The sequence below is a fragment of the Protopterus annectens genome, chromosome 7.part0 (genome assembly GCF_019279795.1).
Source record: "Protopterus annectens isolate FY-2018-M chromosome 7.part0, PAN1.0, whole genome shotgun sequence".
In the NCBI taxonomy this organism is placed as follows: domain Eukaryota; kingdom Metazoa; phylum Chordata; order Ceratodontiformes; family Protopteridae; genus Protopterus; species Protopterus annectens.
Genome location: NC_056739.1, coordinates 1845107478 through 1845130816, shown reverse-complemented (window position 1 = coordinate 1845130816; position 23339 = coordinate 1845107478).

The window sequence follows — 23339 nt, the reverse complement described above, 5'->3', positions numbered from 1 at the left end:
TAAGTACTTGGACTGCTTTCAGCATGTCTTCTGAAATTACATCCGCAGCTGGTGCACTGAAGTCTTCCTTTGGTGTGCTGTGCGGTCCACCAATAGCTTTTGGGATCTGAACCTCAGAAATTTTTCTGAAGTTATAGCAAGTGAAAAATCTGATTCTGCAGGTCAAGGATTATTTAACATATGCCCAGGAAAAATGTTCTTTAGGGGAAAGAGTAAAAATATGAAAACAAAAATTTAAAAATATTCCCCTAAATGTAAAAAGAAGAAAAAGCAACATATCTAGATTATTTTCAATAAATGTGAACAGTATTATTAACACTGTAAGAGGGATAGTGCTACAGGAATGGTGTTCTAAATGTGACATGGATGTTATGTAATAGATTCCTGCAAGTGAAGAAAGACTGCAAACAGAAAAAACTGTGGAGCAGAAATGTAATACAGAACTCAGGAAGTGAAAGTTGTTTTGAAGTGTCTCAGTTGTGTAAAAAACAGTGAAATACTAGATGCAATGTTGGTAAGGATGGGAAGGTTAATTGTTGTGGATGCAAAGTGGAGAAAATATGTTTATACAGTTATAGCATTCTATGTATATATAACTAGCAAGAAAAGAGAGAATCACTTTCATCAAATATTACACCATGTGCTAGGTAATGTGAAAATTATAACTGCAGTTGACTTTAATTGTGACTTCAGGGTAGGACAAAGAGAAAGAACAAGATGTAAAAAATACAGGAAGTAATAAAAAGTGGAAAATTAGCTGCATGGAACAAATTCAATGGATTTATAGAAGGGAGGACTTCTGAAATTGATTATTTTGTATTATCCCAACTCTTGGGGCTAGCAGAAACAGTTTGACAAGGTATTCAGACCATTTAGCAGTATGGATGGGGTGACAGAAGAAAAGGAGTTTATTAAAATAAAAAAGGGAATGAAAAGAATAAATACAAAATTATGGATTGAAATTAGAGAATGGGAAATATTGTAGTTATGGAAGGATCATATAACCATGAAAGATTACAGAAAACTGGTCTGAGTGGTGGACTAAATTTAAAAATAAGTACAAAATGGGATTTTCTCAGTGGCAGAATGATGTAAGAAAGGAACAGAAAGTGAAGTATGGAAAATGTTATAGAAATATGTTAAAGTATTTAGAGAATAATACAAGAGAGTATTATGATATGGAAAAAGAAATATACAAAATAAATCAAGAAAAAATTAAAGCATTAATGCTTAGGCAGAGATATTATTTACAAGGGAGGAGGTATCTGCATATTTGCATAAAATAATAAAGGAGGGTATTATTAAAATGAAAGAAATTAAAAATTTGAAAGGAGAGGCAAAGAGAACCAAGAGTAAATTCTGAATATTATAGTATATCGTGTGGAAAATATGTATACGAGTAAGAATGGAAATGAGAGAGAATGGAAAGTAAAGAAATTTTCAGAACATGGTAAGGAAGAATTTGAAAAATAAATTGCTATTAATGTATTGGATGAAATACTTGAGAAAGTAAATGCTAATTCAGTATCAAGCCCAGGTGGTATAGGGTATGGAATGTGCAAGAAATTAATGGACTGACAAGGAGGTTATTTTGAAAGTGTACTGACTGAATGGTTGAAGTAAGGCTTTATCTATGAAGAGTTATATAGTGAGATATTAAAATGTATATGGAAAAAAGATGAGAAGATTAAAATACAAAAAAATGGACACCTATCATGCTAAATAACATGGATTATTACATTTTTCTGGGAGTAATATGTAGGACAGTAGAGGGAAGGATTAAGGATATTACAAAGAAAGTATATAAGGTATAAAAGGGAAGGAGATGTCAAGGATTGTTATTGGTTGTAGCAGAATTTGTGATTGATGTGATAACTAAAAGAGAGGATGTGAAACTTATGGTAGATAATATTAGCAAGGCATTTGATACCATAGGACATGATACTTTGTGGAATGTTGTGGTGAAGTATGGAGAAGGTAATAGAATTATGAAAGTGTGTATGTTAGCATATCAGAATAGTAGAGTGATGGTGTTAGTGAATGGATGGCTGAGTGAACAAACGTGTATGAAGTGTGGTATAAGACAAAGATGTCACATAAGTGAAATATTTGTTTGCATTGGTGATGAATGTGATTGTGAATAAAGCAGCTTATAAAATGAAAGATTCTAGGAAGGTGATGCAAAAGAAGGTGTTGATAGTGGTATTTTTGACATAAGCATGTGATATAGTTATAGTTGCTAAGATCAGCATATGAATGAGGGAAGTATTGGTTTGTCTGAATGGATGTTTATTGGAAATAGAAATGACCTTGAAGAAAGATAAAAGGATTTGAGTGATGTGGGGGGGGGGGTTATTTTTTAATGAATGAAGTATCTTTGCTACAAATACAAATTGGAAGCATGTATGTAGTTATGATGCAATGCAAGGGCTGATAAAAGAAATAAAAAAAATATGTGTCTTCTATGGGGGACATGTAGATTAGCATTCAGGAAAAGGATTTATATGGCGAAGTTGGTATTAATGGGAAAATAGTATGTATGTAAAATGTTTATATGATTCCAGTAAAATATGAAAATGAAAATGTGCAGTTGGTGTTTTCTTTCATATGGGGTTCAAGATTAAACACGGGAAAGAGATATGTTATATATGAGTGAAGATGGGGGGGGGGTATTGACTCCAGTGGTTTACTCTGTCACTTTAAACTTGTATAAAGTTTTAAAGTGGGTAAAGGAAGACAATCAGAATTTAATAATGAGAATGTTTAGATATAAGTAGAAAGCTCTGTGGAAGATGGTGAGAATAAGAAAAAGTGAAAAATATGTGAGTGAAGAAATGAAAAGTTATTAAAAAATACTGACATAGAAAGTAAAAATGATGATATAGAGAAAGATAGAATGGTGTGGTATAATAGTGTGATAAAAGAATATTATTATATAAATTCATGGAAAAGTTTACAAGGGGAAGTGATTAAAGTCATTAAAATAAGAAAAAAAAATGGAGTACCAAGATAATAGAGTGTCAGAATTTTCTATGGAGAATGGTAATAAATAAGTCACCAGTAAAGGGGAGTATGCCTTATAAAAAGAAAGTTGAAAGAGTATGTTCATTTTGTGGACAGGAAGAAACAACAGAACATATTTTTTCTAATGTAAAAGAGTGGTAAAACTCTGGAAAAAGTATGTAAAAAAGTTTTGAGAATATTGACAACATACAGTATAGATATCAATATGACTATGTATGAATCTTATAAGAAGAATAAGAAAGAATATGTAAGTAGAGTGGACTAGAATTTATTTTATGTAATATGGATTATTTAGAATGAAAGACTGAATTAAATTTTGCGTAATATGAAATGGATTTTTTTATTTTGTTTTATTTATTTAACATTTGTTGACCGGGAAAGTCCGACTAGGTTCCACAGAGCCTGTTTTCAGTGGAGGCCCAGGCAGAAATGCTCCAGATGCATGTCTTTGGAATGTAGGAGGAAACCAGAGTACCCAGAGGAAACCCACGCGAACACAGGGAGAACATGCAAACTCCACACAGAAGGCACCCCAGCCAGGAATCGAACCAGAGAACCTCTTGCTGTGAGGCAACAACGTTAACCGCTGCACCACTGCACTGCCCAATTTAGCAAATATATTTCAAAAAGTCAGATTATGTTTCTGGAAGGAGTGGTGGTCAGTTATAGAAGAATAACACTGATGATAATATAAGAAAAATAATAAATAGTAAAACATTTGTGTGTTTGTGTGCCTGTAAATATATAAATTTTATAAATATGTAATTAATGTTTTTATGTCTTTCTAAATAAAGAACCCCTACCCTTTTTGATAGGTGCTGTTGGATCTCTTACATGCACCTGTGCTACCACTAACTCAAGCAGAGGAGACCTCGGTTTAATATTTCATCAGGAGGATGACACACTCAGGAGTGCAGCACACCTCTTCTGCTGTTATGTCAGCAGTTAATCTACCTTGTGTGGGAATAGAAACCACAGCTTTCTACACCAAAGGTAATGGTGGTATCTGTTCCTTCACACTTGACACTGCCAAATTAGTGATATTTAAAAATTGTTCCTGATTTTGAGCTTACATTCCCCCATTATTTTTGGTTTTGTCCAGAATTCTGGAGCAAATAATGTGATCAGTATGCTCCAGAAACACCTGCATGGCATTTTCAAAGTTACTGCAAGCTCTGACAGCTGAAAAAAAAGATGATTTATTACTGCCTGCCTGAGCATGTGTTTACTTGAGAAATGCCAGTGCAGAGTTTTTGTGTAATTGCCATTCAATTAGCAGATCCATTGCATAGTGGACAGCTGTTCAAAGTGCGTGTGGAGGGTGCTCAACCCCTCTCCTTATGGTTCCAGTGGCCATGTCAACCAGCGGTAGAAATGAAATCTGAACATTTCAGCTGCCCAAAGAAGTGATATGATCCAGTTTATGTATGCAGCTAGAGACAAAAATCAAAGTAAATACATTGAAGGTATAACACCATCTATCCTACAGTTGATGTACACCCGTTACTGTAAGTTTCATGTTTTGTGAAATGTCTTCTCCCCTAGAAAACCTGTCTTCACACACTGTCAGTACAGAATACATCTCAGAGTAAGTGCAAGACTGCAGTTAAACTAATCATGGCCTAACTGTACTGTGGCCTTTACAGCTACCTGTACACAGCCTCAATCAACAACATCAGACACACCTGATACCTGTAAAGTTGTATATCTACTAAGTTTTACATTGACAGTACATCTTCACTAAATCTCTTATCGGTAACTTAATTGCTGAATTGCTCATTCACTTCCATCCATTTCTCTCAATGTAACCTCTTTTTGATTGACACATCTGACATGACTACACCTGAATTTGTAACTTACAAATGCTACCACACACTTTAATGCACCATTTTGTCTGGGCCATTTTACAAAGCAGTTCCTGATGGAAGCAGAGTAGCCAAGGACGAAGTTAGAAAGTTTAGACTTACCTCACAAAGAAGAAATGTAGCTCCTGAAGAACACAGATTGTCCACCTAGGAATGCAGTTTGATAGATTGCCTGTTGGTAATCTTCCATAGCATAATGAGGGTCTTGACTGGAAGCAAGCTTTATATTATATAAATTTGTATCAGTGACCGGTAGTTATGCTGATTAGACACTAACTCATGAATGTTACTAAACTGCTTTACCTACACATGGTGCTTGTTTGCCTGTGCATATTAGGAGTTTTTTTTTTGGTGTTGTGCACTAACATTAGCAACTATGAAGTGCACTTATCATGTGTGGGCAGGTCAATGACCCCAAAAGGGACATCTTGCAATATATATATATATATATATATATATATATATATATATATATATATATATATATATGAGTTTAGTATCAGAGTGAGGCACTACTTGTATCTAGTTGTTAGACTTGTTTCCCATACCTTTTCGGTTGTGGCTAAGGTGTGTTGCAGTTCTAGTGGGAGTAGGGTGGTAGCCTGGTCAGTCCAAGATGGGAAATGCACAGGGAGACTTAAAGTGACAATTATGTGTTGTATCTAGTTGGTACCTTTTCACTTTTGGCTAACCGAAGTGTGTTTTTTATTTTAGAGGCAGTAGTAAAGTAGCCTGGTCAGTCTGGGCTGGGAGACACATAGGGAGGCTTAAAGTGAGATTGTTTCTCCAGCCAGATGGATTTATATGGATTAATGTGGGTGTTAATCTGTCCTTGAGAGCTATTTTTCTGTGTTTTTACATTAAGAAATTCCAAGATCCTCCATCTTGTGGCATAAGGTGTTTAATTGTTCTGTCTGAGTTGGGAGGCACTCCAGGGTGCTTTAAGTGTAGTCATTTATTGGCCAGAGGGCACAGGTGTAAGTTTTTTTCTTTTTCTGTTTGCTATGTATTAGAAACATTTTTGTGGAGCAGTTCATCACTCAGTGGTGGTTAGCATTACCCTGTATATTAGCAAACCTATAAAGCTAGTACTTAGCACTTTAATACATAACACATAAAGGCTTTGTGTGGAGGTAATCTTAGGGCAGTTAGATAGTGTCATACAACACTAAGATCATACTAAAATCTGGACTTCACTCAAGAAACCATTCAGGTGACCCCTGTAAAACCAAGACCGTAAATTGTAATAGCCCAACCCTAATACAGTTCCTCACAACATCGATTTACAATTTTCTAATGTGTCTGTAGCTAGCTTGGTAGATATAGGCATCCTGAGACAATGCAGGAATTGTCTCATATACTCAGAGAACTTCTTAATCCTTACAGAAAATAGCACAGCATGTGACAGGTGTACATACATAACTTCCTTGGTGGCAAAAGTCTCACATACAAACAAGCTTGTCAAAAGCACACATACTACATCCTTCACACATACCGCTTACCACACACATAGACCTTCTTATGCTGAGGCACTTAAAAGAAACTTCTCCAAACCTGAAAGACCTCTTAAGCCAGCAAAGAGCAACACTTAACTCTCAGCAGTCACTAAAGCACACCTTAAAAGCAACACTTAACACTATGCATAACCTGCACCCAGTGATCCACCAAGAACAAAGCCCATAAGGCAAGCAAATACTTTACCTAGTACTCTTGTCATAAAGGATTCTATTTTATGACACACAGGTACTGCTTTCACCAGGATGGACAAGGAGAAGATAATGGTTAGTTACCTGTCTAGAGCTAGGATCCACAATGTCATGCATGCACTTAAGTCACTGCACCACAGGTACCAATATGATTCTGTCATAGTCCATGTGGGCATAAATGACCTGAGGTGTACCTCAATGGACTATATGAAAATAGCCGGGTCTATATCACATACTTGAAAGATAAAAAAGAGTGAACACTCTTTTATCGAACACTAAAAAATGAAACCACTAAATATCGAAGACACGCGATTTTTTCCTCATGGAAAAAAATCACTGCTCCGCAAAAAAAACAAACAAAAACAAATGCAAACACAAAATAAAGTGGGGGGCTTCACCCCCCACACCCCCCAACTATTTAAATATACCAACTCCGAGATCGCACCACAGTGGAGCAAATGGCAAAGTCCCAAAAACGGTCCAGTGATTTTTTTTCCCTGTGAAAAAAAAAAATCACTGTTCTGTGTCTTTGATATTTAGGGCTTTCGGTTTTTAGTGTTCAATAAAAGAGTGTTTGCTCTTTTTATCTTTCAAATAGACATTATGGATCTCTCTGAAATGTGCCACAGACAGGTATATGCCTTCCACTGAGCAGCATTCTACCTTCACTAAGGATGATGCCACAATATGAACAGAAAATTATTAATTTTAATAATTGGTGTAGTTTCTGGTGTCACTCCAGGTAAGTGCAATATCTATCAGCATAGGAGGACATGATTAACAGACCACTTTGCTTTGCCAAAGATGGTCTGCCCCTGTCTTCCTGGGCTTTCTGATATTGGCTAAAACTCTGTCCATCCCCTTCCAGCCTTTTTAGGCAATGTCAAAATGACAAAACTACCAACATAGCAAAAAAAAAAAAAAAATCAAAGCAACCTTAAGGTGTTACTGCTCAATGCTAGCAGCCTAAACAAGAAAATCCACACCCTACAAATTCTCCTCAGTCTAGAGAATGTAAACATCTGTGCTGTTACTGAGACTTGATTTAAAGCCACAGAAAGTACTTCTGCAGTAGAAAACCATAGTGCCTTCTGAACATTTAGATCAACAGCAGCACAGACAGGGGCTAATGGTGGCAGTGTCTCAATCTATGATAGCAGCAAATATAATTCTAGGTTGGTTAAACAGAATGATGTCCCGGAGTTCATCCACATCCAAGTCTCCATAGACAAGATTCCCTACCATGTACTGGTCAGCTACAGGTCACCGTCTGTTATCCACAAAGCTTACAGCTCTTACCTAGACCTAGTAGAGCCGCTCACCAACCAAACAAATACCCTATTTATGGGAGACTTTAACTACCCATCTATATTCTGGTAATCATCACTGCCTCTTAACTCAGGCAGAGTGTTTCCTGGACTTCATCAACACAAACACTCTCAACCAGATAGTGTACTCTCTAGCTAGAGGATCAAACATATTGGACCCAGTACACACCAAAATGGGAGAGAATTGCAACCCCCATGCCACTTCTTCATTGGTGAAACTGGACCATAAAGTTCTCTCCCTCAAAACAAAATTCAACCTGGAAAACCCAACTAAACCCATAACAGGAACTACTAAAGCTAACCGCATTCTTTTAAGTGATGGTTTGTCAAAATTCACAGCTCCCCAAACCCCCGAGAAGACAGCTACCTATGCAGAATTATTTGCAGAATTCCTGTAGAAACATGTAAATTACTGCATAGAGTCTGACGTACCTACCAGAAGTAAGCCCAGATGTAACACCTAAAACAAACCACATTGGTGGAATCCTTATCTTAGCATGCTATATAACAAAAGAAAAATAAAGTTATGGTCAAAATCAGAGAGAGAGCAACTCTCATAGAGACAAGAGCTCTCTGATTCAACTAAACAAGAAACTAAGAGGTCTAATAAAGTCCATCAAGACCAGTTATGAGGTAAGGATAGCCTTCCAGGCCTTCTTCAGTTATGTCAGGAGTCTTAAAGGTTATACGAAACAGTATACAGTATACAGAACTGGTGATAAATGGCACAGCCATCACTGACCAGGGTGAAATAGCAAATAGGTAATAAATTTAACTGTTACCTCCCTCCTCCCTCCCCCCATTCCCCCCTGTGAAATCCCTTTTAGTATGTCTCCCCCCAGCTATCAACAGGGAGCAGGTCCTGGAGGTGCTCACTAAGACCAAAAACACTGCTTCAGTGGGCACAGATAATATCCCTGATACCTCTTAAATAGCCTGAAACATGACCTAGCAGGACCAGGATCACTTGAGGCACTCTTCAACTACAGCCTCAAAAAAGATTATGTACCAAGTGAGTGGAGGACTGCAACAGTCATCCCTCTTCTTAAGGGTGGACCATCAACTCACTCTGGGAATTACAGCCCCATTAGTCTGACAAGTCTAATATGCAAAGCCCTGGAATGAATTATCATGGAAATCATCAGTAAGGATATTGGCAACCTACAGACACTGGACCCATCCCATCTGGAAGGTCTTGCATATTTAACCTGGTAGACTTCTTCAAGAGGGTCACAATGGCTATGGATGAGGGGCAAATGGTGCATACTGTCTACCTTGACCTGGCCAAGGCATTCAATACAATACTGTATTCAGGTATTATTTACAAACTTTCAGAACTATGCAAAAATCTCTGCATAACTTGCTATATTGCTAGCTGTCTTACAGATAGGACCCCAGAATTCACAATCAGGGAGACCACCTCCACCAAGAAACCAGTCAACAGTGGAGTACCACAGGGGTCTGTGATGGGCCTGCTTCTCTTTGGGAGTCAAGGCTAATGTCAAAGGCCTCTGGCTCACCAAGTTTACATATAGCTGTAAATTGAGAGCTGTCATAGATCCCCCCCCACACACAAAAACAACATTCTACAAGAAGGCCTAACATAAAAAAAATGACTGGTGTGAAACCCATGGATTAAAACTCAAAGAAATGTGTTATAATGCCCTTTGGGAAAGCATCCACCCCAATTAATTACTTCACTGATAAAACACATCTGTGAGTTGACCTGATAGTTAGGGATCTGGGAAAATTTGCAGACTGTACTCTGGTGTTTGGCCAACACCAGTACAAATATGACTCTGTCATTGTCCATGTTGGTGTGAATGACCTGAGATGTACCTCCCTGGACTACATGAAAAGAGACATGGAAGAGCTCTCCGATCTTGTATCCCAAGCAGGTATGACCCTAGCTTTGAGTAGCATCCTGCCATCACCCAGAATGATTCCACAGTACAAGGACAAAATGATTGACTTCAACAATTGGCTAAGCTTCTGGTGTCATTCTAAGGGGATCCAGTGTCTGTTTGCCTGGGATGACATGATCAACAGACCACAATGCTTTGCCAGAGATGGCCTGCACCTGTCGCCCTTGGGATTCCAGATACTGGTTAAGGCTGTTGCCACCCCTATAGTGCCTTTTTTAGGCAAAGTTCAAATGACAAATTCACCACCTTAACAGGTGCAAGCAAAATCTGAGGGTAATGCTACTCAATGCTAGAAGTCTAAACCTCAAAATGCATTCACTCGAGGCACTCCTTAAAATGGAGAACATCGACATCTGTGCAGTGACAAAGATCTGGTTCAATGATCCCGAGAGCACCCCTGCATTACCAGGCTATAATTCATACTACACCTTTCGGCCACCTAACCTGGACCACAATCCAAATTGTAACTTGCTACAGATCCCACACCATGCCCCAGGATTCTCACTCCTCATTTCTTGATACATTGGAAAATATTAGGGTACAACCCAACACCCTAATAATGGGTGATTTCAACTACCCCACCATTAACTGGGAAAACTACTTATGTACCAACTCTTTTGCTCAACATTTTCTGGAATTCATAAATTCCAATGCCTTGGATCAACTTATCCACACCCCCACTAGGGGCAGCAATATCCTAGACTTGCTCATTACCAACATGGGCGACCAGTGTTCTACATCAGAGATCAATTCCTAGTTGGTCAGATCCGACCACAAGCTAATCACCCTAGACATCCACATCCCACCCCCACCCCCCATTAGGGAAACCACCATAAAAAATTTCTCCAAAGCCAACTTCATGCTTCTTAAGACATAATAGAGGTACGACTGCTGAATCCTACACAAATGAACTTTATATGCACTTACATGAGTGCGTGAATCGTGCTATCCCTAACAGAACCAAGATGCTATCCTCCAAAAAAAGGAAGCCAATCTGGTGGTCCCCTGCCATAAACAAACTCTACAACAGAAGAAAGAAACTGTTGCAAAAAAGAGTAAAATCCCATGATTGGAGGAAGTTCCTGGTCAGCCTCAGTAAGAAGCTGAGATCCCTCATAAAATCCTCCAAAGCTAGTTACAAAAACAAAATTGCCACTGATTCTAAAGACAACCACAAATCATTCAATAGCTATGTCAAGAATCTCAATGGCAACACTCAGATCTGCTCTGAGTTACAGCACAATGGCACTAAATATACAGAACCAACTGATATTACCCCCCCTCTCACCCCCTAAAGGGCCCATCTCTATACCAGAAGAATGCAAAGCTCCTGTAATCATGCCTGCACAGGTAAAAACCAGACTCTTCAAAGCCAAGAACACAGCATCCATGGGACCTGACAACATCCCAGGCTGCACTCTACACGAACTGCAGAATGAACTGGCACCCCACCTAAGCACCATGTTCAATCATAGCCTAACCTCAGGCTTTGTGCCCACTGAATGGCGCACAGCAATGGTTATCCCACTCCACAAAGGGGGAGCCACCACGAACCCTGGAAACTACTGCCCCATTAGCCTAACGAGTCTGGTCTGCAATACCATGGAACGTATCATCATGGATCATATAGACAAAGACATTGGTAATCTCCAAAATCTGGACCTCACCCATTTCAGGTTTGTAAAAAGCAGATCATGTCTCCTAAACCTGATAGACTTCTTTGAAGCAGTCACCAAAGCCATAGACGAGAGTAATGTGGTTCACACAGCCTATCTAGATCTCGCCAAGGCTTTTGACATCATTTCCCACTCTGGAATTATAGATAAACTCACTAAACTAGGTATAAATCCCTATGTCACCAGATGGGTTGCCAACTGGCTCACTGACAGAACCCACACTGTGAAAGTAGCAGACTCCAAATCTGACTTCAGACCAGTGACAAGTGGAGTACCACAGGGTTCATTCCTGGGTCCTCTCCTGTTTGGTATCCACTTTTCTGAACACAGAAGGTCTTTGGCTAACGAAGTTCACAGATGACTGCAAACTAGGAGCCATAATCAGAACTCCTAATGATGTGGACATCCTACAAAAGGGCCTCACGAAGACAGATGCCTGATGTCAAAGCCATGGCCTCAAGCTCATTGCCAAAAAGTGCATTGTCATCCCCTTTGGTAAAACTCTGTACCCATGAGCTGCCACATAGGTGGTAGTCTACTTAACACCGAAATTGTGATGAGACCTTGAGACACAAGTGGACAGTAGTCTCTCCTTTGATGATCACATCACCACAGTAGTCAGGAAATCCTTCTACGTGGCACACCTCATCACAAAAGGTTTCTCATCCAGGAAAAAAGAGGTCATTGTTCCCCTCTACCTGTCACTCATTAGACCCATTATAGAGTACAACGCCCCTTTTGGTATGTACCTCACAAGACATCTACAGCAACTGGAAATGCTGCAGAAATACCTCACAAAGAGGACTACTGACCTCAAACAGATGCCCTACACAGACCATCTCAAAAAACTCCAGCTTTACTCTGTCCCATATCGCCTACTCAGAGGCGATCTCTGCCTAACATACAAAGCTATGTCAAACCCAGAGCTGTTGGACATACTCCACTTAAAGAAATCCCAATCCCTTCGAGCTACACGCTCTAGGGACCTAAACCTTGTCACTACAATAAACAAACCATGCTGGAGGGGTAGATTCCTGTCCTAGAGACTTCCTATACTCTGGAACAGATTACCTGTCTATATCAAACAAAGCTCCTCATTAGCACTCTTCAAGAAAAATATTGATGATTGGATGGGAAATAGGAAATTTACCCCGGGGATCACCTCTGTGGCTCTGCTTGACAAGAGCACAGGAAAATAATTTTATTGGGTGGTGAAAGCCAGGGTATCTTTTTGGCTAGGCGGATATAGGCCCTAGGGCCAATAGCCTAGTACCTACCTATGAACCTATGAACACAGCCAAGGCAGTAAGAAAATCTTTCTATGTCACCCAACTCATAAACAAGGGCATGGCATCCAGGTCCAAGGAAGTAATAGTGCCATTTTACTTAGCCCTTATCAGACCCATCAATGAGTACAGTGCCCCTTTTCCTTGTACCTTGCCAGGCACTTCAACAGTTGGAACACCTGAAAAGTTTCTCATGAGAGATGTGATGCCCATGCCCTGGCCCACCAATCAAGGAGCCTCAATCCTCACCACTAACACCAGAGAGGGCATCTCATATAGGAGGAAAGGATAACAAATACACACAGTAAAGTGCAATTTCCCATAAGAGCACACAGAGATTACAGTCAGACCGGGGCTGGTCACTCCTTTGCTCCCCAGGTCCCCAATAAGACTCCCCACTGGCACAGCTATAAGGTCCAGATGTCAGCCTAGTGGGCAAGCTAAAACCTCTAGCACCCTCTCTGTCCAACCAGTGCTTCGTGTCCCTGCCAAAGTAACTGACACACACGCACACACACACACACACACACACACACACACACACACACACACACACACACGCACTTTGACAAGACGCTATACAACCACACAGACACTCCTAGGGAAGGCTGGCACAGTTTCTCCAGCTGTGCCCCTTTCTCCCAGACTATACGTTAGTTCCACTGGCCACCACACACTAATACTTAGCTACTCAAAGGCCCTTAAAAGGGTGTCCAATTATTACTGTGCAATATTATTATCCAATTGGTAAGTGTGACTAATCAGCCAAGACTTATTAGAGTGGCTTTGTACAGTAATCACTATAAATATGCAATGTACACTAGAGCTTAAATTATCTCTACACAAACCAGCCGCAGTTAAAAGGTTTTAAAATATTTAATAATAAATAATTAAATCCACAAGACAATACTTTCTACTATATACACAGACAGTGCTAGTCAAGAGTTCAGAGATCACACAGAAATACTTAAAATAAATCAGTAGTACAGTTCTGACATCACAGAAAAACACTTAGTCTAAACTTTCTAATTTCTAGCTCTCTAAAAGAAAACACGTCTAAGATAACTTACATAAGACAACAGGCAGAGTGCTGATGAGTTGGATATCAAGACAAAAATGCTTAATAATCTCTGGTTCTCACTGTTTAAATTGAAACTGTAGTTCTGATAAAACATTACATCATTTCACACTTTCCGGGTGTTCCCAGACTAACAGATACTGCATTTACATTATTTTACACTTAGAGTAATAAAGGACATTCCATATGTAAATTCTGGTCATTAACTTTAGCCTTAAAACAATAGGCAGGAAGCCTTCATCTAGCCCGGCCGGAGCCAAATTGTAAAACATCAAAGGCAGTGATGAAATCATTTTAATTTCAAAGGACCAACAAGAAATGCTTGACTTAGCTTTCATTACAGCAGATGGCAATATTGCCACATTGTTTTAAGTTCAACCTTTCACAGTATATTCTTTCATTTAAGAAGCAAGCCTGTATTTCAACATATCACAGTATTTACAATTGATAGAATTATGTACCAAATTCTATTTGACTAGGCTGGCAGCCTTCACCCATGTTTACCAGTCTTCACATCCCCCCCTCCCCGGAGAACACAAGCTAGTTTTTCAAGTGACCCTTGAGAAACGCCACTTGAGCGGGTCAGGTCTATCTGAGTATACCTTACCCCATTCCCTGTCTTGAGAGCCCATCTTCATTGGCATTGCTACTCCCACTGCGGTGCTGTATATACATATATGCTTGCAACCACAGGCTCTGTCTTAGCAACTTGGCATTTTGCTGACTGGCTCTGTTTAACCATGTTAGAGGGTTGTGATCTGTCATAACATTGAATTTCCTTCCATACAGATAAGGCTGAAGTTTCTGTAGTGCCCACACTATGGCTAGACCTTCCTTTTCTACAGCTGCATAGCATTCCTCCCTGGGTTGGAGCCTACGACTCAGATAAACCACTGGGTGCTCTTCCCCCTCTGAAGAAATCTGGCTAAATACAGCCCGCACCCCATGGTTTGAAGCATCCACCTGCACAACAAATTCTTTGCTGTAATCTGGACTGGCTAACACAGGGTGTCCTCCCAAAGCTTCTTTAAGCCTCTGGAATGCCTGCTCACATGCTGGGGTCCACACTACCTTATCTGGCCTGTTCTTCCTTGCCAGGTCTGTGAGGGGAGCGGCTATGGTACTATAACTGGGAACAAACTTTCTGTAGTACCCTGCTGTCCCTAAAAATGCCCTCACCTGCTTTTTAGTAACAGGTACAGGCCATGCCTGGATGGCTTCCACTTTGTCAGGTTCTGGCCTTATCTTACTACTCTCCACTCTATGCCCTAGGTAGGGGACCTCTGCCATACCCACCTGACATTTGCTCGGCTTAATGGTCAACCCTGCCCTCTGTAGTCTGCCCAGCACCTCCCCAACATGCTGAAGGTACTCTGGCCAGGAATGGCTGTAGATGGTAATATCATCCAGGTAAGCAAGGGCAAACTCTTCTGATTCTGCAAGGATATGATCTACCAGCCTCTGGAAAGTTGCTGGGGCATTCTTCATCCCAAAGGGCATCTTTGTGAACTCATATAAGCCAAAAGGAGTCACAAATGCTGACTTCTATCTAAGCATTGGGAGTCAAGGGCACCTGCCAGTAACCCTTGGTAAGATCAATGGTTGTAAGATACTTAGCCCCACCCAGCTGCTCTAGGGCCTCATCTGTCCTAGGCATGGGGTAAGCATCTGTCTCAGTGTGTGACTATTTAATTTCCTGTAGTCCACACAGAACCTGCTGCTGCCATCCTTCTTTGACACCAGCACCACTGTGGAGGCCCAGGGACTGTTGGACTCTTGTTAAATCACCCCTAGTTCCAGCATCTCCTGTACCTTTTCCCTCAGAGTCTGTCTGACTCTCTCAGGCACTCTATAAGGTGCCTGCCTAATAGGCTTTTGGGGTCCTATATCCACCTGGTGCTGCACCAGGTGGGTGCACCCTGGTTTTCCAGTGAACATGTCCCCAAATTCCTGCAACACTGCTTGGATTTCTCGAACCTGAGTTGGAGATAGCAGCTGGGACATTGCTACCCCTTCCACTGAGGTGTCATCCCGAGCCTCCCTGAGGAGATCATTCCCCAGATCTCCCTCAGACTCCTCCTGCAATCCACTGCAAATGCTCAGCACAAGGGCCTCCCTATCATGGTAAGGTTTCATCATGTTAACATGGTACAATTTGTGCCCCTGCCGTCTGCCTAGCAGATGTTCATCGTGTATCACTGTTGCAGTCATTACACTTGGGTTATCCTGCTGGCAGGCTAACCGCAGTCTGCCTGAATTCCAAAGTCCTGGTCCGGCGTCGGTTGCTGTCGCCTCTTTCCTGACGTCAGTGTGCCAGGGGTATTTAAGATGTAGCCGACGCCATTTTCTTCAGTCTTTCTTGCCGCGTGGTGCCCGAAGCAAAAGCAGTTCGCAAGTGCCGGTCGGCTGACTCCTGAGATTTTAGAAATTGAATTTCAGATCCGAAGTCTTCAATAAAGTGAAGTACCCCGTTGGGGAAACTTTTTCTTGCTCCATACCGATGTCAGTAAAAGTTAACAATTGTATTTCTTGTGGGAAGCAAATACCTCATAAGGATTTTCACTCTTACTGTATTTCTTGCTTAGGCCCTGACCATGACGTTGCTAGTTGTCGGTTTTGTGCTAGATTCAACCCCACTATTAAGTGTTGGTTTGATTTTGCTTTACATTACTTTGGCTGAAGGTTTAACTACATAATGCCGTCGGAACAACTGATGACCGGAATTCATAAAAAACACAATGACAAAGAAAAGGACAGGCATCTGAGGTCCAAAATGGACGACGAAGCCTCTACTAGGCCAGTCGCCGGTTTGCCGGTTCTCAATGAGGTGCTTTTGCAGCCCCTGACACCCGCTACCTCAGAGCCACAGGCCGCCTCCGACTCCCACGTGGAGACAACTAGGCCTCTGGAAACTCAAGGTATTGGGCCTACGGAAACTATTCCCTCAGATGGGTCCAGAGCCGCTGAGCAGGCATCGGCTTATGAGGGTGTTTCCAGACCTACACAGCTTATTATCAAGTCCACTTCAGCCGCCAAGGCAAAGTCTAAAACACCACTAAAGACAAAGAAACAAGTACAGCATTCTCCTGGACAGTCATCCATGCCAAAGAAACAGATGCTTAAAATGGCCGAGGACCTAATTACTTTGATCAGGGATACCCATCCCCCTTCTGTTAAAAGGCCTAGGCAAGACACTGACTATGACTCTTCTGACCAGGTCTCTATTTCCTCTGATTCCTCTTCAGAACAGGGATATTCTCTTCCTCCCTATGAGGACCCTGATGCTGAAGAATCTATCCCTTCAGCCTCTCCTCCTGAGGATTACTCTTTTGGGGAAACCTTGCACACCATGAGGGAGCATTTCCTTTGGGAGAGCCAGGATTATTCAGAATCCAAGAAAAGGCTCAGAGACTTTCTTTTACTGCCTCAGCACAGGCTCCTTGCTATCCCCCCTGTACTAGATATTGATGATGTTTTTTCAGAATCCAGTTTGTCGCCTGATTCTTTATCCCCCTGCACCAGTCAAGCCAGATAGGTACTACAGGGTCCCAGACTCTCATAAATTTCTTTATAAAAAACCTGCTGCTGACCCAGAAACAATTTCTTAGGGTCCCAAAGGGGTCAAGGCTTCCACTGCAAAAAACCCTGTTCCCTCTGATAGGGATTCTAGAGCACTGGATAGATGGGGAAAAAGTTTACACTTCTGCTACTTTAGCTGTAAGGGCTTTAAATTGCCAGTTTCACATGCTTAAATATCAACAATACCTAATGTCTTTGCTAAAACAGAAAATGCCTACAAGCTCAAAATGTCCTGACAATAAGGAAATGCAGGATTTATTGCATGCAGCTGAACAAGTGGGAAAGCATACTCTGCAATGTGATTTTGATTCATTAGAGGCTTCTTGCAGAGCCGCAGTTACAGGTTCTGTTATTCGAGGGCATGCTTGGTTAAAAGAACAAAGTTTACCTGATCATGTTAAAGCAAAATTATTGGATGCTCCATTACAGCATGATACTTTGTTTGGTGTTAAGGCAGAGGAGGTGTTAAAGAAAATGGAGGATAAAGCAAAATCAATGCAGACAGTAAAGGATTTCTTACAGGTCCAGCCACCTAGATTTAGTAGGAACTGGCCTTCTAAAAATTGGTCCTTTCCAGTGTCAGACAGACCACAAAGAGGCAGATACAGATGCCCAAGAGGCAGATCTCAGCCCCAAGGCTCATACAGACCTAAACAATGGGGTGCTTCAGCCCCCAAAGGCAGAGAAGACAAATCACAACCTTATAGGAAACAGTCCCAATGACTTCCCTCTACAGATGCCAAGCACTTATCTTTTGGCAGCTCCCTGAGTGGGAAAACTAGCACTTTTCTCACAAAATTGGTACAGGATCACCCAGGACAAATGGGTACTGAATATTGTTTCTCAGGGTTACAGGTTCCACTTTCACACCCTACCAAGGCCAAAAGGTATGCCAGACCTGCCACTAAATCAATGGGCAGAGGCACAAAAACAAATTTCTGCTCTCATGGACATGAGAGCTATTCAAAAAGTACCACGACAAGAACAGGGGCAAGAATTTTACTCAAGACTTTTCTTGGTACCCAGAAAGGACAAAGCCTGGAGACCAATATTGGACCTGCCAATTCTAAACACTTTCCTGGATGTTCCAAAATTCAAAATGTTGACACTGCAGCAGCTTTTACCCATGCTGGGCAAGAAGGTTTGGCTAGTTACTTTGGACTTCAAAGAGGCATACCTGCATGTCCCAATCAGACAGTCTTGCAGAAGATACCTCAGATTCATAGCTGGCTCAATGCATTACCAATGCTCTGCACTTCCCTTTGGCTTATCTACTGCGCCCAGGGTCTTCACAAAATGTCTGGCACCAGTAATTGCATATTGCAGACAAAAAGGAATACAAATATATCCCTACTTGGACGATTGCCTTATTCAAGCAGAGAGCAAGGGCATTCTACTAAAGCATCTGGCGTTTGTAAAAAGATTACTAATTTGCCTAGGATACACAGTAAACGAAAAGAAATCAAAATTAGTGCCCTCTCAAGAGATAATATTCCTGGGTGCAAGCTAAAATACAACTGCCCAGATGGCTTATCTCACGCCAGACAAACAAAGGCAACTGACTCATTACTTTCAAATGATGGCAACAAAGACCCAGCTACCTGCAAGAAAAATTCTGCAGGCTTTGGGCTTCATGGCATCCTGCATCCTGCTAATTTCATATGCAAGACTGCATATGAGGAAGCTACAATGGTATCTAAAAAGTGTTTGTACTTAACATTGCCACAGATTGGAAACAATAATAACTCTGATTCCCTGCCTGCAACAGGAGTTTCGATGGTGGGCACTGGCCTGTCACCACAACAAGAGACAGCCTTTCACTGTACCCACAGTCAGGCAGACACTAACAAGAGATGCATCGGATTATGCCTGGGGGACACACATGGCAGGAAAATGTATTCAGGGCACATGGCCCATGGACCAAATGCATCTTCACATCAGTCAAAAAGAGATGCTAGCTGTAAAGAATGCCCTGACAGCCTTCAAGGATCTACTACATCCAGGACAACTATTACTAAAGACGGACAATACTACAGTTATGTGGTACATAAACAAGCAAGGGGGCACACATTCATACCCCCTCTGCAGGCAAGCCATGATTTTGTGGAACACAGCACTGACCTGCCAAGTACATCTACAGGCACAATTCCTGCCAGGAAAGAAAAATACCCTGGCAGATGAACTAAGCAGAAACCTCATGGACCCTCACGAGTGGAAACTAAATCCACAGGCCTTCAGCATGATAATAAGGGAATGGGGATGTTTGCCTCCCCTCAGAACTGCCAACTACAGAGATTCTGCACAAGGACTTATCACTCACAAGCATGGAAAGTGGATGCTCTATCATTCAGCTGGAAAACCCTAACAGTTTATGCCTTTCCATCACTGCCTCTCCTTCTGAAGGTGCTCCTAAAAGTCAGACAAGAGAAGCCAAAAATGATACTGATTGCCCCAGACTGGCCACGCCAGCACTGGTACCCAGTCCTAAAGAGCTTGTCTCAAGGCCCAGCCTGGACTTTACCTCAAATTCCTCATCTTCTGACTCAACAAAACAATCAGATCCTGCACAGCCAATACCTTAAATCTGGCTGCATGGTGGATAATATAGCCACTCAGAACACATCTCTCTCTAAAGCTGTTATGGATGTCATTTTGGAAGCCAGGAGGCCCAGCACCAGGAAATCTTATGCAGAAAAATGGAAGAGATTCTGTGCTTGGAACCAGGCACAAGGACTTAAACCACTTGTTCCAAATATTCCTCAGATTTTACAATACCTAACTGAGATGCTGGACAAAGGCCTATCCTTCTCATCAATTAAGATCCATGCCTCTGCAATTTCAGCTCATTACAATATGGAACCTCCTATTTTCACTCATCTACTGACCCCCAAGGAGAGCATCGATACCTACATGGGACCTCAACTTTGTCTTAGAAAAGCTCACACAGCCTCCTTTTGAGCCAGCCAATACAGCTGATATAAAATTCCTATCATGGAAAACTGCTCTGCTCCTAGCAATAACTTCAGCAAGAAGAGTCTCAGAGTTACAGGCATTAATGGCAGTGGAACCTTTTATCATTTTTCATCTGAACAGGGTTTCTCTAAGGACAAACCCAACATTTATGCCAAAGGTAGTGTCCAGTGTGGCTCTTAACCAAACCATTCATTTGCCAACATTTTATCTAAATCCCCAGAATAAAGGGGAGAGACTTCTGCACTCTTTGGACATACACAGGCAGCTACGCTTCTACTTGGACAAAACAAAAGCTTTCAGAAAAACTGAGGAACTGTTTGTAGCATATGCTGCAGGATCACAAGGAAAGGCTATCTCAAAGCAGACTACTTCAACATGGATATGACACTGTATTTGTTTCTGCTATGCACAACATGGCAAGTCAGTGCCTAAAAATATTAGGCCACATTCTACCAGGGCAGCAGCCACTTCAGCAGCCTTTCTCAGAGGAGTACCAACCAAGGAAATTTTGGAGGCTGCAACTTGGAGTTCAGTGCACACTTATACCAAGAATTATCACTTACCCCTTTAATCTAAATCCAGAGCAGGCCTTGCCACTGCAGTTCTGCAGGGCCTCATAGCCACTCCTTATCCTATTTAGACCCAGCCGCCCTACCTCAGCTTTGGGATTCATCCCAAGTGTAATAACTGCAACAGTGAAACACGATGAAGTACAGTTGTGTACCTACCATAAATGTAGATGTTCAAGTGTATTCACTGTTGCAGTCCAGGTTACCCACCCTCCATTCCCCTTTCTTTGCTGGGACTTATCTATACTTCTCTATCCTATACAACCTATGTGGTGTATTTGCTTGTAGATGAAGGTACTGTTTTTATTTTACTGTATGTTTTTATATGCAATATGTATTGCCTACCTTCTTGGGGGCACCTGACATCTGAGGCAAGAAAAACTGAAGAAAATGGCATCAGCTGCATCTTAAATACCCCTGGCGCACTGACGTCAGGGAAGAGGCGACAGCAACCGACGCCGGACCAGGACTTTGGAATTCAGGCCGACTGTGGGTAGCCTGCCAGCAGGATAACCCAAGTGTAATGACTGCAACAGTGAATACACTCGAACATCTACATTTATGGTAGGTACACAACTGTACTTTCCACCATGTAGTTAACATCACATACCTTTCTTACTACCTTCTAGGGTCCCTCCCAAGCTGCTTGCAGCTTGTTGTGTCTGGCAGGAATAAGAACCATTACCTGCTGCCCCACAGCATACTCTCTGGCTCGAGCATTCCTGTCATACCACACCTTTTTCTGTTGTTGGGCTTCTGCCATGTTCTCCTGGGCCAAGCACATGAGTTCCCTGAGCCTTGTCCTGAGGTTTAGGATGTATGCCACAACAGACTCCTTGGGAGATTCACACTCACCTTCCCACTCATCTGAAATTAAATCTGGAGGTCCCCTCATCCTATGCCCATACAGCAACTCAAATGGTGAAAAACCTGTGGATTTCTGGGGAACTTCTCTGTAAGCAAACAGCAGATGGGGCAAATATTTGTCGACTCCCTCTTAAACTGATCTGCAAATGCCCGTAGCATGGACTTGATTGTAGAGTTTAACCTCTCAACAAGACCATTAGTCTGGGGATGGTAGAGGTGGTCTTCATGTGCTTCACCCCACAGGACTTCCACAGACAAGCCAGCAGGTCTGACATGAAATTGGCACCTCTGTCAGTCAATATTACTTTTGGGAAACCTACCCTGCTGAAAATCTCTAACAAAGCATTTGCCACCTTCATTGTTTCAATGGAGGACAAAGCCACTGCCTCAGGGTATCGTGTAGCATAATCCACTACCACTAGGATATGCATTTTCCCTGTGGAACTTGGGGTACTCAGAGGACCCACAATATCCATAGCTACCCTCTGAAATGGCTTCTCAATGACAGGCAAAGGCATCAAAGGAGCTCTCACCTTGTCTCCTGCTTGCTTACCTTTTTGCGCTGCTCACAGGTCCTGCAGTACCCTGTTACATCTCTGGAAATTCCAGGCCAATAGAAGTTCTGCATAATATGCCTCTTAGTACATTTTATGCCCATATGACCTGCAAAGGGAATATGATAGGCTATGGCTAGAAGCGCCAGATGGTAGGCTCTAGGAACTACCAAATGCTGTACTCTCTCACCTTCTAGCCCTCCCTCAGGGGTCCACTCTCTGTATAGTAACCCATTGTCCCAGTATACAGATTTCCCCCTTTCCTTGAGAATCTGGTGCCTCCCTAGCTACCTGCCTCAGGCCTTGCAGTGTAGGGTCTGAGAGCTGAGCATGTCTCAACTAGGCTTGCCACCCCTTCGGTTTTTTTCCGGACTATCAGGAAATCAAACTGATTCTCCGGTAGTCCGGAAAACACTGTACAAACTCCGGTATTCTGTTTCAAAAAGGAAACAGACTATCGGAGTTTGTAAATCGGCTGATTTACTATGCTTTCTTACAGAAAAGCATAGCAAATCAGCCAAAAGCAGCGGCGGAGCAAAAAGAGGCGTTCCGTTGATCGGCTGATTTACTATGCTTTTCTTACAGAAAAGCATAGCAAATCAACCAAAGCAGCGGCAGGAGCGAAAAAGAGCGTTCCGTTGAGTGATGCTGTCGTGACATCACAAAATGGGCGGTATGTTGGCGGAGAGGGGGGGGCGGGGTTACTGGTGACGCGAGGGGCGTGGCGTGGCTCCGGTTTTAGCCGTGAACGAAGGTGGCAACCCTAGTCTCAACTCTCTCCTTGTAACCCTTCCCAGCTCCCTTCCACAGGAAGTCTGGCATCCTGTGACAATGGTGTCTCACTGTCAGCCTGGGTACTACTACTCACCTCTACCTTTGCAGTCACTCTGTCCAAGGGAACATCAGTAC